This window comes from Pleuronectes platessa, chromosome 1, assembly GCF_947347685.1.
Source record: "Pleuronectes platessa chromosome 1, fPlePla1.1, whole genome shotgun sequence".
NCBI classification, from domain to species: Eukaryota; Metazoa; Chordata; class Actinopteri; order Pleuronectiformes; family Pleuronectidae; genus Pleuronectes; species Pleuronectes platessa.
This window is the reverse complement of record NC_070626.1, coordinates 1,740,474-1,758,599: the sequence shown is the minus strand read 5'-3', so window position 1 is coordinate 1,758,599 and position 18,126 is coordinate 1,740,474.

The window sequence follows — 18,126 nt, the reverse complement described above, 5'->3', positions numbered from 1 at the left end:
AGACACAAACATTAAATTTTTTTCTTTGTCTTTCAGGGGGGAACTGTTGAATTCTTTAAATAATCAACTGTCAATGATATCTAAAGTCAATGTGATTGGATTAGTGGGTCTGCCGCTGACTCAGTGATCCACTGGTTGTGACTTCAAAACCAACAGAAGCCAAAAATTCCTTTTGAACAAATATATTAATATATCTGGTTGTAGTGTCAAGCCTTGTGGTTCTCAAAATGTGTTTATTTTCCATAAATAGATATGTACTTGTTCGTCCAAGTGTTGTGGTTCTCAGGGTGTTTTCATTTCATGGATAGGAGTTATAGATTTTCAATTAGAGCATTTTGTTCAGGACGTTCTCCTGATGTCTAATCTGTCATACGCTCTCTCCCACACCTGTTGTCATTAGTGAGTTACACACGCTGAGGGAGGGGCCACTGGGGAGATGGGGACAGTGAGATCTTTAGATCACCCACTTCAAAGGTGTTGGTCAACAGCATAGGTAGTATAGTGGTTACAGAAGAGGGTTAGTAACTCAGAGGTTGAGGGTTCAAGTTAGTGATGGAAAGTTCGCATCTTTTTACCGTGTCGGTTCTTTGAATCTCGTTCAGTAAAATGAACGAATCTCTTTTTGAGTCATTCGTTCGTTTCAAGGGGGGGGGTCCAAACGATCCAAAGACTCGTACCCGGCAGATGAACGAATCGTTCAACTCCCGACCGTGTGTTTGGATCAATGATCGGGTTCATCTGCCCACAGAGTCTTCGGCCGACGTGTGGGCCACACAGAGCGAGCTCATCTCGCCGGTGACCGCGGTGCGGGCGGCGCACGGGAAAATCGCCCGGCACCTCCATACCGCTGCACGTCCACCCTGACATGAACGGGAATCTATGGAGCTGCTGATTCGCACGCTGCCAGCACATCCAGCTGGCCCGCCGCACCCGCGGACACAGAGCTTAAACTGCTGCTGATCCACTGACTATAACAACGCCGCATTCAAATAAAAATGTGGGAAAGAATATTGTACAGTATCTAATATTGTGTTGGTCATATTTAAATCATTCATTATTGTTTTGGGGGGGTGGGAAAGAGAGGATAAAATAAAAGAATCGCATATTAAATCTTAATCGTTCAGCCCTATTCACAAGTCATAATGACTGGTTTTGTTATTTTCACTTTAGATTTACACTTACAGTTTAGTGCAGTGTAATTATTTCCCGTGATAATTAAATGCCAGTGTGACAATAAATGACAATTTAAAACAATACAAACTGTCATGTTTTACTGTATTTAATAGAGGAGGTTTTCTTAAAAAATATATGATCTGCCACACAAAAGCTGTCAGTCATGGCTGCTTTTTAACAGCGGTCACGCGAAAGGGGATGAGGTAACTGTTTCCTCTTCTGAGCCTATGGAGGTCACGTAGAAAATGATCCAAAGACTCGTACCCGGCAGATGAACGAATCGTTCACCTCCCGACCGTGTCTTCAGATCAGTGTTTCGTTCTTCTGCCAACAGAGTCTTCGGATCAGTGATTCGTTCATCTGCCGGATACGAGTCTTTGGATCCTTTTCCATGTGACCTGCATCAGCCTATGCAACAGTCCCGATGCGCGGCCACGAGAAAATGAACGAATCTCTCTTTGAGAGGACTCGTTACTCCCGAGTCCTTGTAAGGATTCGTTCAAAATGAACGAATCGTTCACGACCGACACATCACTAGTTCAAGTCAAACTGAGGGCAGAACTTTAAAATAGTCATTTTCTGTGTCTTTCAGAAGGGGAACTTTAAACTCTTTAAATGTACAATTGTCATTGATGTTTAAGGTCAGTTCAATTGGTTCAGTGGGTTGAGCAGCTTACTCAATGATCCACTGGTTGTGAGTTCAAAACCAATAGCAACCAAAAATTACATTTGAACAAATATATGAATGTGTATGCAGTGATAGTGATAGCGCCATCTAGTGGTCAGTGTGAAAATGAAGTTTGAGTAATCGGTCCCAAATTGCATACACTTCATCAGATGCCAGACCTGAACAGATATATTAGGGTGTGTTCATTGATAGGGATAGCGCCACCTAGTGGTCAGTGTGAAAATGAAGTTTTAGCAATCGACCCCCAAATTCTATCACATGATCAGAGTCAAGTCCTGATGAAGTCAAGACTATTACTGAATACACACTGATAGTGATAGCACCATCTAGTGGTCGGTCTGAAAATGAAGTTTGTGCAAACGGTCCCCAAATCCTGTCACATGATCAGAGCCCTGTCCTGAAGAGACCTACGATTGAATGCAGTGATTGTGATCAAGTCTCTCTCTCTCTCTCTCTCTCTCTCTCTCTATTATACCAGCCATTCTCTCTCTCTCTCTGGGTCTCTCTCCCTCTGGGTCTCTCTCTCTGTCTCTCTCTCTCAAATTTGTCTCTCTTCCCAAAAACTAAAATATTTAGTCTGGAACCGGCAAATTCTAGGCACCCATTCGAAATTTCTCGGGAGGAGGAATTTTCTAGTTATTATGGGTGCCTAGTGGTGCAGGCACCACTCATTTGCGCCATGCAATGCACTACATATTACTATTCCGTGGTGTATATTATTCTTACTTCTTCTTCCTAAAAGTTTGGACCGCTTCACGTCAAATGGTGTGCTATTACTTTTATAAGAAATTCGTCCAATAGATCGCACAAAAATCGCGATAACGTGGCCGAAAACGTACAATGGGTGTCAAGCTCTCTCTACCAAAAGAGCGAGAGGCTGAAAATCAGTGTTTTTAGACCCTTTTTTCGTCACTAAAACTGCTCTCAAATCCCCAAACGGAGGTCCTCAGACATGATTTTTTTTATATTTGAGGTGGTGAGATTGTTTCCTTCACAGACATGTCACTCTCAAATCTCTCGGACCTGTGCTTATATCCGCATCGAAAAATCGAGGAATTACGGTGCTAGAGTGTGAAAAAATGTCTCTTCTATTAAAACTAATGAAAATCTTAGGAGAATTGATGAAATGAGAAGTACATTTCTAAACTGCTCGTACAGCCTTATTTTTTGGCTCTAATCAATAATATAGATATGTACTCGTTCGTCCAAGCCTTGTGTTTCTCACGGTATTTTAATTTCTCGGATAGGAGTTATAGATTTTTAATTAGAGCATTTTGTTCGGGACCTTCTCCTCAGGTCTGATGTCTGCCTCTCTCACGACACACCTGCTGTAATCAGGGAGTCACACACGCAGAGGGAGGGGGGCCAAAAGGGACAGTGAGATCTATTTTTAGACTACTGCACAGGTGGTAATCAGCACTGAAGGTAGTTCAGTCTATAGAGCAGAGGGACCGTAACAAAGAGGTGGAGGTTTCAAGTCCCAGTGTGGGTAAGACACAAACATTGAATTTTTTCTTTGTCTTTCAGGGGGGAACTGTTGAATTCTTTAAATAATCAACTGTCAATGATATCTAAAGTCAATGTGATTAGATTAGTTGGTCTGCCGCTGACTCAGTGATCCACTGGTTGTGACTTCAAAACCAACAGAAGCCAAAAAGTACTTTTTGAACAAATATATTAATATATCCGGTTGTAGTGTCAAGCCTTGTGATTCTCAAAATGTGTTCATTTTCCAGATAGGACTTATAGTTTTTGAGTAACAAGTATTTGTTTGATGACAGCGTGTGAAAAATGTTTCTCTTGACTCTAAACAGTAATATAGATATGTACTTGTTTTGTTCAAGCCTTGTGATTCTCACGGTGTTTTCATTTCTCGGATAGGAGTTATAGATTTTGAATTAGAGCATTTTGTTCGGGACCTTCTCCTGAGGTCTGATGTCTCCCTCTCATTCTTGCACAACCTGCGGTAATTAGCGAGTTACACACGCTGAGGAGGGGGGCAAATGGGGAAAGGGGAGAGTTAGATCTATAAATAAACTACTGCACCTTCTTTAATCAACACTGTAGGTAGCTCAGTGGGTAGAACAGAGGCATAGAGACCCAGAGGTGGAGGGTTCGAGTCCAGGTAAGAGCAGGTATTAAACATTGTTTTTCAGAAGGGGACTATTGAACTCTTTAATGATACAACTCTCAATGATTTGATCAACAATGTGATTGGCTCCGCATCAGATTCCAGTATTAAAGTGTATTAAGTGTTACTGATAGCGCCACTTACTGATCAAGTCTCTCTCTCTCTATATATATATATATATATATATATAGGTCTGTCTCTCTCTCTCTTAAAGCAGCCAGTCTTTCTCTCTCTCTCTCTCTTTTATACCAGCCAAACTCTCTCTCTGGGTCTCTCTCTCTACTCTGGGTGTCTCTCTCTGGGTCTCTCTCTCTCTCTCTCTCTCAAATTGACACAGTCTGTCTCTCTTCTCCCAAAAAAAAAATATTTAGTCTGGAACCGGCAAATTCTAGGCACCCATTTCGAAATTTCTCGGCAGGAGGAATTTTCTAGTTTACATTCCACTTTAAATACGCACAATACTCTGCACTTTACTGCCTTTTTATGCACTTCTGGTTAGATGCTAAACTGCATTTCGTTGTAAAAGTACTTGTACTGTGCAATGACAATAAAGTTTAATCTAATCTAATATTACTTGTTTTCTGTTTATTTTAATAACATCATTATTATTACTATCATGGTTTATTTGTTTTGTTCGTATGTCTCTTTCTCCACACACTGTATCTGTATACCTATCTATGTCTATGCATATGCACTTATTTGTGAATAAAGGTTTACAAAAATATATGTAAATAAATAATACCCTGGTCCGAGAATTTAAGTGGCCCTCTTGGGATATCACAAAGACCAATATTTTTAAATGAATCCTAAATTTGATACGATGCAAGTGTAAAGATTAAAAAATAATCCTTATATGAGGAAATCTAGGGGACCTGGACCACAATCAAGCAGCAGCATTCTAGACCATGTGTAGTCGGTCCAGACAACTTGCTGATGAGGGTAAAAGGGAATTCTAAACAGGAAGAATCAAAGGCCTGCATAATCCTCTGTAGCTCACTTTGGGATTCAATGGTCCTGAGTTTGGCATTGTTTCTTAAATGGAGCTCACAGATTTCTAAGCTTGGACTGAAGAAAATGAGCCAATAGAATGAGAAGTTTGGTTATTTATGGTGTTTGGAGCAAGGATGAGGACCTCAGTCTTATCCGCATTTAGTTGTAGGGAATTTATTATTATATCTTTATTTTATTTAAATGTTTTTTTTTTGGTCAGTCTTAAACAAAACATATAAATGAATAGTATTAGCATAACAGTGGTTTGAAATGCCTTAATTTGCTTATGATATGAGCTTGTGATGGAAATCTGGAGATACAAGAGGCTGGAAACAACAAAGTTATCTACGTGTATTTAATAAGGGGCTTTCTGCAGAAAGGATCAACACAGGGAAACCACAAGGGTCTCAGAGTGAGGATGAAGAACAGTCAAAAACACAGATCTTATATAGGAGGATTTAGGGCTGTCCTTCTGAACCAATCCAGGAAGGATACATGGGTGGGGGAAGGAGAGGAATCTAAACATTAGCAGCTGATTCACATGTGTTTCCTTAGGTGATAAGAAGACATCCACTCCTTCCTTTGATGGGTAACAAATGGTCTCAATGTATTTCAACACTAACAGTTCCGACCATAAAACAGCTCAAGTCTTAAACATTTGGTGTATGTAAATACAAGTCATAAAAGTCTCTTACAAGGCTGCAGAAACTTACTATCCAAATACAAAATAGTTTGTTAAGCATATTTAGTTAATTTTTCTACTACATTTCCCTCCTTTTTGTCATTTATTGACAACTTATGAGAATGAAAAAATCAAATACATCAATTCACCATCATCATCCCTGTAGTGTCAAGCAAACTGCATTTGTCGCGAACGGTATGCGTCTTTAAAAGGGAGGAAGGAATGATAAGAGCAGATTACACAACCACACAGTAACATCACATTCTTTATCACTATCAAAGGGTTCTGGGGAGGAAACCCCTCAGGGAGGGGAAACACATCTTATATTGTCGTCACTGTAGATCTAATTCGTGTGTCATCTGGCAGAACAAACCATAGGGACACAGTTGGCATTCCCCATAAGGCCCATGGAGGCTACAGTAACCAAACTGTGAGTATAAAGGTGCAGTGTGGGGGAGACATACGTGCGAATAGAAGTGTGGCATGTTCAAAGGAGCAAACACTTTCTGTAGCTTCAAAGGAAAACAAATCATCATATCGCACAGGATGCTTGAAACCCACAAAAAACGAAATTCGTATCAAGCGTGTCAGCGGGAGATCGCTGTCATCATTATTGAGAGAACAGTTCCTCTACTGCCACTTAGACCCAGCTGACTGGAGAGGTCAGTGTTCCATTTGTCGTCCTCTCGGCGGTGTGTGTATCATGTGATTTTCTGAAGCAACTATTACCAACAGCTGTGCTGGTCAGCACTGCCCCCTCTTCACCGATCTTTCGCTTTACTTATTCAGTGTGGGTGCAGCAGTTAGAATTTCCGGTTCTGGGACTCTCTTGCAGTGACTGGCATTTCCTTGTGATACTGGGTCATTATTAGAGGTGTTAGCATCACATTTACATACAGCAACATGTTTGGGGAGGAGGATAGCATCAAGCATCAGAGACACTAGAGCATGATTTGCAGTTGGTTTGCCTGCTGATGTAAGGAATTCTCTGTGTTTCCAAATCGTGCCAAAATCATGTACTACACCATATGCATATCTACTGTAAGTGTAGATATGAACCCTTTTCCCCTTAGCCAATTTGCATGCTTCAATGAGAGCAGTGAGCTCTGCTGCCTGTGCAGACAGGGAAGCAGGGAGTGGTCATGCAATCAATGTATCATGTGCTGTAACCACAGAGAAACCAACTTGATTTGCTCCTGTGTCTGAATTGCGAGACGCTGATCAATCCACAAACAGTTCAAGGTCTGGATTCTGCAGTGGTGTTTCCTGTAAATCTAGTATGGAGGATCAAACTTCAGTTATTGTTATTCACCATATCCTTCTGTGGGAAGAAGAGTAGCTGGTTAAGAACATTACATCTTTTCACAGTGATATTAGGCATTTCCAACAGAATAGCATGATAACGAAGCCAGCGTGCAGCAGACAAATTAGATATCTTTTGTTCCAACAAAATCAAAGACATAGCATGTGGTACCAACAGGGTGAGTGGAGAGTACCCTACTAAATCCCTGGACGCCATTACAGCCTTCTCTGCCACTGCTACAGCTCTGAGACAAGTAGGCAGGCCTGCAGCAACTGGATCAAGTTTTGCTCAGAAAAATGCAACAGGTCTCTGTTTGCCCTTGGTCTGGGAGCAGCACTGATATCATCTACTCCCCCCTCTTGTCAACTGCTTGTGTGAAAGGTCGGTCAGGGTCTGGTAGTCATAAAGTCGGGTGGTCGATTGTAGGGTCAGTTTCAAGTCAGTGAAAGCTTTCTCTGCGTAATCAGTCCATATAACTTTGCTAAATGCTTGTAAGCCCGTGTGCGATTGCGCTGAGGGGCTCCTCGAGGACAGCATAGTTAGGTATAAATGATCTGCAATAAGAATCGATCACAGGAATGACATCACTTATTTCTTTCTAACAGTTTAGGAATCTTTGAATTACTGTTACTCTATTAGGGGAGAGGGATTTGCCCTCTGCTGTGATCATATGCCCCAAAAATGTAACTTTTACTTTTACAAACCTATATTTTTACAAACTTATACTTTAACAAACTTATACTTTAACAAAATTATACTTTAACAAACTGTAGTTGTTCAGGCTTGCCTTATTACCTTATGCATTTAGATAATTTAGTAGAGCTACAGAATAATTTTCACAATATTCTTCAGTTGGAGCACAAATCACAAATCATTATATTGTCAAAATATCATAAATGTGCTCTTCCTGCTGTTATCTCTAAATTAGCTCAAGCTCTCCTTTAGTGCCTGGTTGTAAATGGTCAGTGATTCACAATAGCCTTGACGAAGGCATGTGATTGTATAACTTTCTCTGTTGAACTCAAATGCAAACCAGTATTGGCTGTCTTTATCAATTTAAACACTGAAGAATGCATTTGTCCGATCAACAACAGAGAACCATTTACTATCCTTCAGAACTTACCAAAGTATTGTTTTAAGAATTTGAAACCGACGAAGCGCGTTGTTGTACTCAGCGTTGACAACTTACAAATTTTAGATGAATCGCAAATCCTCAGGTTGTGTTTTATCAAAAATACTCCTCACCGGAAAAAATCGGAGTGTGCACAACTGAATCCTTGCAAGGAACAATTACACCTGCCCTCAATAGAGAGTTGAAAACTGGTGTAATAACATCGATGGCTTTCTGTTTTATTAGATATTGTCAGATCATGGTGTGATAACCACAGGTTCCAGGTTTCAATTAAACCCACATCATGATTACCTTGAGCCCTTGAAATGTTGTTTGTATAATCTAAATATGCATGTGCATATTGGGCTTCTGTACGTGTGTCTGGTACCAGTTAAACAACCTTGAAAGTGTGAACAACAGATGTAAATCCTTTTCTAAACAATTTCAAAAATAGATTTTACCTAACCACAGGATCTGATATTTTTTCCCAAATGTCAGCATTGACAAATTTTTGTATCCACGGTACCAAGTCTTTCCATTCATCATTTTTGTGTTTGACAGCAAATCATGTGAGTGTGAACCAGGAACTTCAAAAGGAGAGCATCCTCTGAACATCTGTGAAGGAACTGAGAGGGTGACTTCAGAAACAGCACATCTATGTTCATTCCAGAACATGAAACTTAGTGTTAAATTATCTTTCACACAACTTTCTCTAAACCATCTTTTCTCAAAACCTGCATCTCTCCCTTTGTGTTTGAGTGCAGTGTACATCTTTTGGATGTTCTTAGTATGACTGAATGTGCCTTGTCCACTAGATCGATGTGACAATAGATGAACAGAGCTTCCATTCATACTCACTTAACAGTGAATCAGCATTACACTTAATGCACATGTAAATCTGTAGTGGATCCAGATCAGCCGTTCGGATCACTATGACTCCTAATGGGTTGGAAACTATAAAATATCCAAAAGATACTTTACATCTCTTCCCATCATGTTAATTTGGACAACATGAGGATAGCAAAAAATTAACACTTGAATTTTTCAGTGATGCCTCATATTATATTATATTATAATATCACCTCATATTAAGGGAGTCATGAATTTTCAACCACGGTGCTTCCTGAATCTAACACAGATCTAACAACTCATTCGCTCATCTTAGGATGTGTGTCAAACATATCACTGTTGATGACTGAATGTGTTGCTCCTACAACAACAAGGAATATATTCTCTTTCCCTAGCACTGTGAGTGTGTGCGTTGGCATACGAACATATACATTTCATTAATATTTATCATATGTTCCTATCAGTAGTTTGTGTTTCTTTTCTAAAAAAAAAAATTTAAAAAAAATGTACTTCCCTGATAAGTGTTTGTGTTGGTGTGGTGCATTCACCCTCTTGATGTGTGAAGTGTTCCTCACGGCCTCGTTCTGTGTTCAAAGCTGCTGGTTCCTCCCTCTCCTCCATCCCCGCCTCGGTTCAATCACCTTGTAAAGTTGCTGTTTCTTCTGCAATTTTTTTTAGTTTTGCCCAATGTCCCTTCTCTCCACAGAGAAAACAAATGTCCCAATCATCATTCCACGTGCCGTCTCCTCTCCTTCCTTGAAATCCTCTCCTTCTGCATCCGCGATGTGCCTGTGAACATTGTCAGTGAGGCTTTATGCAGATCAGTGTCTTATTTCTTCTTCTTCTTCGCATGAACTGCATGTGTTTTTATTAAGCTCTTCCTGAGTCCCACTTGATGCCTGTACGTTTTAACAGGCTGGCAACATCAGGTCACTTCAACAATTCGCGATTTGGGCTGGATCCTGTCCCAGTCCATATTGCCTGCTTGTCTGGTGCAAGGTGAAGAGAGGAGTTGCGGGTCTGGAACGTTATTGGTATAGGTGTTGTGGAGCCTGGGCTCCTGGCTGTGGAACATCCGCTTCTGGTGGAGCCTGGTGTTGTTCTGGTTGTCTTCTTGTCGGCGGGGAAGAGTCGAGGTTGGAAACCTGCATTTTGAGACACTGAGACATTTGTGAGGTGTTATCTGTCCCTGCCAGTGTCTGTTTTCTGTCCCTTTGATGCAATTTTCTTTCTAACCACATTCCTTACACGAAAACTCCCCCCAGCTGGAAACCACATTCACTCATCCATACTTGTATCAGACTAAGTACTGTGTCACCATAGTTCCTTCGCATGAAGTTCACATAAGGATTACTCAGTTCAGTTCTATTATCCAAATCTTATTTTCTCATTTACCTATGTAAAGATTTTTTTTTATTTTAATTTAAGTATTAGTTAGTCTTCATCAATCTCCTAAACGCTATCTTAAGGAGCAAATATAAAACTTAGTAATATAAACATCGTCAAAATAATGTTATACCTCCTATATTATATTCAATAGTAATTTCCTTATAATTACTTGGTTACTGTTAGTTTCTCAATTCATCTCTTCTTTTTTTTTTTTTTTAAATACACTTTCAAATATCCTGCCTCACCAATACAAATCATAGTGCCTTAAAGAAGTTCTCTACATAGCGCGCTTTTCGAGACTTGTTTCACACAATGCAAATACAACTCAGTATTATGTCCTCTCTGTGGTCGTGTTATTTAACAAACTCGTTCTTAAAGGTACCTCGTCAGTCTACCTTCCAGGTTTTTTCTAAACTTTGGTTAAAAATTTACAGGGCTTTCACCTGTCTTGAGGATCCCGTTCCTCTTAGACCAACTTCTCCGTAACACTATGCTTTGCTTGGTATATATTACACTTGAAATCTCAGATTCTCACCAGATAGATCGCAGCGCTGAGACGATCCGGGACTCGGGTCTTAGTCCCTGCATCTCACCCGTATGGGGAGGTTAAGGTTGGAAACTATTTTTCCAAGAGGATCAGTCAACCGCTGACCCGAGTCCAGATCCGCCCAGACGTGCGATCCCACTTCTGACACCAAATTGTGATGGAAATCTGGAGATACAAGAGGCTGGAAACAACAAAGTTATCTACGTGTATTTAATAAGGGGCTTTCTGCAGAAAGGATCAACACAGGGAAACCACAAGGGTCTCAGAGTGAGGATGAAGAACAGTCAAAAACACAGATCTTATATAGAAGGATTTAGGGCTGTCCTTCTGAACCAATCCAGGAAGGATACATGGGTGGGGGAAGGAGAGGAATCTAAACATTAGCAGCTGATTCACATGTGTTTCCTTAGGTGATAAGAAGACATCCACTCCTTCCTTTGATGGGTAACAAATGGTCTCAACGTATTTCAACACTAACAGTTCCGACCATAAAACAGCTCAAGTCTTAAACATTTGGTGTATGTAAATACAAGTCATAAAAGTCTCTTACAAGGCTGCAGAAACTTACTATCCAAATACAAAATAGTTTGTTAAGCATATTTAGTTAATTTTTCTACTACAAGCTTAAGTGAGCCTATACAACATAAATAGTATTGGACCAAGTATGGAACCCAGGGCCACAGCACAGGAGAAGGCAGCAGTTTCAGACAAATAAACACATATCTGAAAGATAGGAGACAAATTACTCAAGCACATTCTTTAGCCATTTTCAGACATTACCTGACGGTAAAGTTAATAACAGAGAGGTGATGTCCCTAAAGTGAACCCAGCGTTGGTGTGAACAGCCAGGCTGTTCTATTTCTTCCCCTTGCCGCGAGCGGATCGGGCCAGAAAACATACACGGACATAGATTTCAAACTTTATACAGTACCAGTCAAAAGTTTGGACACACCTTCTCGTTCAATTGTTTCATTCTACATTGCAAATTAAATTGAAGACATCCAAACTATGAAGGAACACGTATGGATTTATCTAGTAAAAAAGGTCTTCAACGTTTTTCAGGCCAAGGACCCCCTAACCAGTGTTAATTTTGGCAGCTATTTTTGATTTAGTCTTAGTCTTAGTCTTTTGACGAAAATGCATATTAGTTTTAGTCACATTTAGTCATTTTTATCCTTCTTAGTTTTAGTCTAGTTTTAGTCGACGAAAACAAATTACATTTTAGTCTAGTTTTAGTCGACGAAAACGAATTACATTTTAGTCTAGTTTTAGTCACATTTAGTAGCCACATTAAACTCCTTTTCTTCCCTTCTCAGGCCCAGGGAACCTGTGTTGTGTCTAAAACTGCATAATAGTCCAGCTTGCAGTACTTAGGTTGTCCATTAGATATCCCTACCAGCATAGGTCTATAGCAGGGGTCGGCAACCTTTACTTTCAAAAGAGTAAATTAAATTAAATTAAACACAGAACTTTGTAGGGCTATTGAGTCCTCCCCATATTTGTGGAAAATGTATCAAATAAGACGTACCCTATTTTGAAATAAATAAAAACATATAGCTGCAGCCTAATAGCTTAAAATATATATTTATTTTTAAATGTGAAAACAAAAAGTGAGAGCAGGTCAGGCTGGAGGCGGACACAGAAACTGAAGCTCGGTACAAACCACCTGCAGCTTCTGCTCTGATCAAGAAGCTGCTGCGCTGATCTCTGAGCAGCTGAGACCAGAGAAACTCTGTGTTTTCACTGTTTCCATAGTTAAAAAGCAGCCGGTGAGTCAGTGAGCGGCTTCTTCATGTGAACGAGTTCTGATCTCACTGTGTCTCTCTGAGCTAGTGAGCGGGGGGGGGGGGCGGAGACTCGGGACCGGTGCGCTATCTAGGGCACACAAACACAGACACACGCACACACAGACACACTCACTCGCCCGCTCCTGATACTTCATGACGGCCTGATACGATGATGTTATAAATTATTGTGACTTAGTCAACCACCAACATTTTCGTCTCGTCTCGTCTCGTCAACGAAAGTTAAAATAGATTTAGTCATAGTTTTTATTTTCAAAGATCCGTTTTCGTTACGTCTTCGTCTCGTCTTCGTCATGGAAAAAAGATCGTTAACGAATATTTTTCGTCATAGTTTTCGTCAACGAAATTAACACGGGCAAGAGATGGAGCAGGGACCCCCTACTATATATATATATATACAGTAGGGGAGAGTGGGGTAATGTGGGACATTTTTTACATTTGCTTCCCTCTAGGCGAGCTAAAATGATATATCAGTAAAATGTACACATTTCCCATTAATTCAGGATGTTTTCTAGCGTTGGAAATGATCAGAATGTCTTCAGGACAAAGGGCAGTGAAAATATGATTGTTTTAAAAAAAGTGGTCTTGTGTCCCACTTTACCCCAGCTACGGGGTAAAGTGGTCCACTTACTTTTTCCACTTTAAAACTACCATAACAACACATGTTGTAATAGATAAAATCCCGACAGCTAGATTGACAACCACTAATATAGGACTAGTAACAGAATCATGGGGATTGGTCAATTAAGCACATTTATGATTATTATGATTCATGTGATCTCTTGCAGACCCTAGCTTACCTGCACATTGTTTCTCTGTCCAATTGGCAGAGACAGGGATATTGTTTTTCTCTGCGTATTCAAATGCCAGTTCACGGCTCTTAACTGGAGCAAGGCCATGGAACTGGTCAGCTAGTTGTTTCAAGTGTTTGGCCAGCTCCTTCTCCATCTCATCTGTGAATATTCTCTTTCCCTCAGCTACTGCACCCCAGGCTACTGATTTGACTTTCCCTTTCTCTTTTTTCTTTATGAATCTTTTGAGGGTTGTCTTATCAATATTTCTATCCCTTCCAGCTTTTCTTAAGGACTTCTTTGCTTGCATGACCTCAGCGGCTGCACTCTCCATCTCTGCGAGGGGTGTTTGCCCCCAGGTTGTCTTCCTGGTGTATAGTTTCTTGGCATGATGGCTTTTCTACAATGTTTATGACATTAAAAATAAAACATATATTATGTAATATAACACTAGAATATGTTTAAGACTAAACTTAACTTCAATCAATCAATCAATCAAATTGTATTTGTATAGCCCGTATTCACAAATTACAATTCATCTCATAGGGCTTTAACAGGGTGTGACATCCTCTGTCCTTAACCCTCAGCAAGAGTAAGGAAAAACTACTAAAAACCCTTTTAACAGGGTAAAAATACGTAGAAACCTCAGAGAGAGCCACATGTGAGGGATCCCTCTCCCAGGACGGACAGAAGTGCAATAGATGCCACATGCAGGAAAACATCATCAAGATTAAAGTCTTCCAAGATTAAAGATTAAAGTCTCTAGCAGCATTTGATGAGGGTAGACATCCCGAAGGACAACCCCAACATGACAAGCCAAGCAGTCCCGCTGCAATCACAGTCCATGGTCAGCAACCATCCAGACCACGATCCACCATCCAGACCAGACGCCACTCCAGTCCTCAGTCACCGTCCACCGCCGCCCACCAGGACCCATCACGAGCCACCACCGCGGTCCTGGTCCACCGCCCGTGCCCAATGCCAACGCGACACAGGGTCCGCCACCAGCACCACGATCAGCCCACATAACTCAGAATCCGCCACACTGGATCCAACACTGCGACCCCCGGTGCGCGATCCACAAACCGCAATCCATGGTGCGGCCACAGAGGCCCTGGATCTGCGGGTGATAAAGCAAAGGGATTCCGGGGAAGGGGGATAGGGATGGAGAAGAGGAAGGAGAAGCTGGAAAGAGAAGCTCCGTGTGTCATGTGTCATAAAATAGAAAAAGTTACGTTCTTCCGCACTAATTAGCTCTAACTATAAGCTTTATCAAAAAGGAAGGTTTTGAGCCTACTCTTAAATGAAAAGATGGTATCTGCCTCCCGAACTGAAAGTGGTAGATGATTCCACAGCCGAGGGGCTTCATGGTGGGGTAAAGTGAGACAGTGTCTCACTTTACCCCACAGCATTTGTCCCACTTTACCCCACAGCCACCGTTTTAGAAAAACAACTTCTCTTAGCAATTCAGGCTAACTGAATCAAAGTCAATTTAATGCACCCCTGATAAAGTTGTTAAGTGTCTTCTGAAATGACGAAACACTCAGATATAGGTTATATCTAAAAGCAAGGCATAAAGCAATCTTGGCCTGTGTCAGGCCTTGATTGAAGAAAAATATGATGTGATAATCAAGCTCTTGCTCATCTGACATTTCTACAGTGAATGCAACAGTTCCTGTAATGATACGCTTAAGACTTATCTCGGATTAACAAGTTATTTATCATGTTATCTCTGGAAAACAAAGGTTTGTTATCTCGAATTAGAAGAAGATAACAACTGAAATTATAGTTTAAGGTTGCACACACACAAGACAGATTAAAGCTGCAGGGGTTATTAAAGGAAGACGGTGATATTGTCTACAATTTGGATAATCTGCACATTATAAAATAATATAGCAAAGTACTAAAATAACAATAATGATTAAAACTTAAATTTTGTCTATTTCAAATTAATAAATATACCAAACTGCGGAAATTTTATTAAATAATTAGATATAACAACTCTTGGTAATCATGATGATCAAAGCCAGAGCACCAATAGCTGGCAACATGTCCATTAAGACTGAGCTTTAAACCTATTAACAAAAGAAAATGTGTGTAGATCAGCAAACATCACCATATAGAAGAGTTTTTTCTTCAGACTTGGTCCAGACCACCTCTGGTTTATATATATACATAGACTTCCGGATGTGCTTTGCCGTGTGAAGACGTGCGTGCAGAGGCTCCGTGTAAAAGTTGTCAAAAAATATTAATATCGCCATACTGTTTTCAGTTTGGGGGAGTGAACGAATACTGTTTTGTTCGGGTACTAGCAAGTGCGCTTTCAGTACATTTTTAGACCGAAAAATGACGACTCGAACGAGTCGAACGGGTGGAGAGAAGCAGCAGGTGGCTAGCGGCGTAGCCTCCTTAGCTAGCAGGGACAGTGTTAGCCCATCACAAGCCGACAGCATACCTCAGTGGGCTCAGGACATGATGTCCGAGATTAAAAAAGCCAACGTTGCGGTTACGAAATACAGAGAGGAGACAAAGACTGAGATCGCAAAGTGTAAGGAAGAGATAGAAAAAGGAAGAAAAAAGATGACAACCGAGTTGGAAAAATGGACCAAAAGTTTGGAAGAGAGCACGAGAGCCCAATCTGAGTTGCTACGTGGGGAGGTGAAGCTGGTTGCTGATAAAATTAGAAGTCTGGCTGATAGGATGGACAAACGGAAAAATGAGGTAGATGAAACGTTAAATGATCAGTCCGACACCATAACCGACATGGGGACAAGACTGAAAGAAATGGAGAAGGAGATACTGAAGCTGAGGGGATGCAGTGAGGATCTCGAGGCGCGATCACGGCGCAACAACATACGTGTCGTGGGGGTAAAAGAAGGGGCCGAGGCAGGCAAAAAGCCATCGGAGTTTATGGCGGGCTTACTGAAAGAAAAGTTGGGTCTAGCGGCGGCACCGACGCTGGACCGTGCGCACCGGGCACTCAGCGCGAGACGAGACGGGAACGGAGGCCCACCGAGAGCATTTGTAGTGAGATGTCATTACTACACAGAGAGAGAGGAGATACTGAAAAGGGCGAGGGAAATGGAGAGAACACCCGAGGGTCGGAGCGGAGGGATTCACATCTTCCCGGACTTCACCCAAGACGTAAACAGTAAGAGAGCAGCCTTCAGAGAAGCAAGAAGCCTCCTGCGGACCTGCACGGGGGTCAGATACGGGCTACGTTACCCGGCAACACTGGTGATTACGCCAGAAGGAGGACAAACGAAAAGCTTCGAGAGCCCAAAAGACGCTGTGGACTACATCAAGAAGAAATTGAGCCCCGGGTGAGACCTATAGACGGATCTGATTCTGGCTGAGTAGATACTATACATGCTTACACTGTTGAATTGGTTGGGGGATTAATGTAGGCAGGATATTGTTCACCAGTCCTGACAACATTGACAAAATATTTGGCTTCAGTGTATATTTAAAAAGAAGTTATGTATACATATTTATAATCCTCATCTTTCTACAAGCTACTGTTGTCCTCCCTCATACTACTGTTTTACTCTATTCAAGGTTTGAGGGTTGAATGTTCCCCCTTGACTATTGTTGCCTACCCTTTATGGCATTGTTTTTTGTTTTTATTTCACTGCTTTACCCTATTCAGGACCTCATTGTGGAGAGCTCCCCCTTTTTGTTTTTGTTTTTCCCATTAGGTGAATAAGTTAAAAGGGTGATGTTATACTTTTCAGACTAAGAGCGATATACACGGAGCTGCACACGGTAGGCTTGGTGTGCAGGAGATGGTGGACCGGTTGGCCACGAGAGAGCTCGCTAAAGAGCATTATATTTGGGTTAGTGTTTATATATGTTATGTGTTATGTATTGGCTGTGTCTGCGTGTGTGATGCCCCCCCCCTTCCTTTCCAGACCCCCTCCTTTTAACTTTTTTGCTTTTGTTGCCAAAGGCCACAGTCTTCTGACATGGCACCAAACATGGATCCGAGCAGAATGGCCACAAAACTGATGAGCTGGAATGTAAGGGCGATCAATAATCCAGCTAAACGGAGTAAGGTATTTTCACATTTGAGAGACCAGGGAGTAGAGATAGTATATCTACAGGAGACACATTTGTTGAACAGGAACCACCTCAAGCTCTGTAGGGGGGGATTTTATCAGGTTTATCACTCGGATTTCAATAGTAGGGGTCGGGGAGTGGCCATCCTCATACACAGGAATGTACAATTTGTAGAAACAACCACTATAAAAGATAAACATGGTCGGTATGTTATTGTAGTTGGAAAATTATTCAATATGCCAGTGGTTCTGGCAAACATATATGCACCCAATTGGGATAATGTTCAATTTTTTAAGGACCTATTCTCATTATTACCAAATTTGGATACTCATAATCTGATCCTAGGGGGAGACTTGAATTGTGTCCTAGATTCAACTCTGGACCGCTCTAGTCCAACACCCAGTGTACTGAGCAAATCAGCGCAATGCATTAACTCCTTCTGTAAGGTATATGGTATATTTGATCTATGGAGATACGTAAACCCAACCTCCAGGCAGCACTCTTTTTATTCCCCACCACATCGGACGTATTCTAGGATTGACTACTTCTTATTAGACAATAAACTGACCCCTATAGTAACAGGTATAGAATACTCTGGTATAGTAATA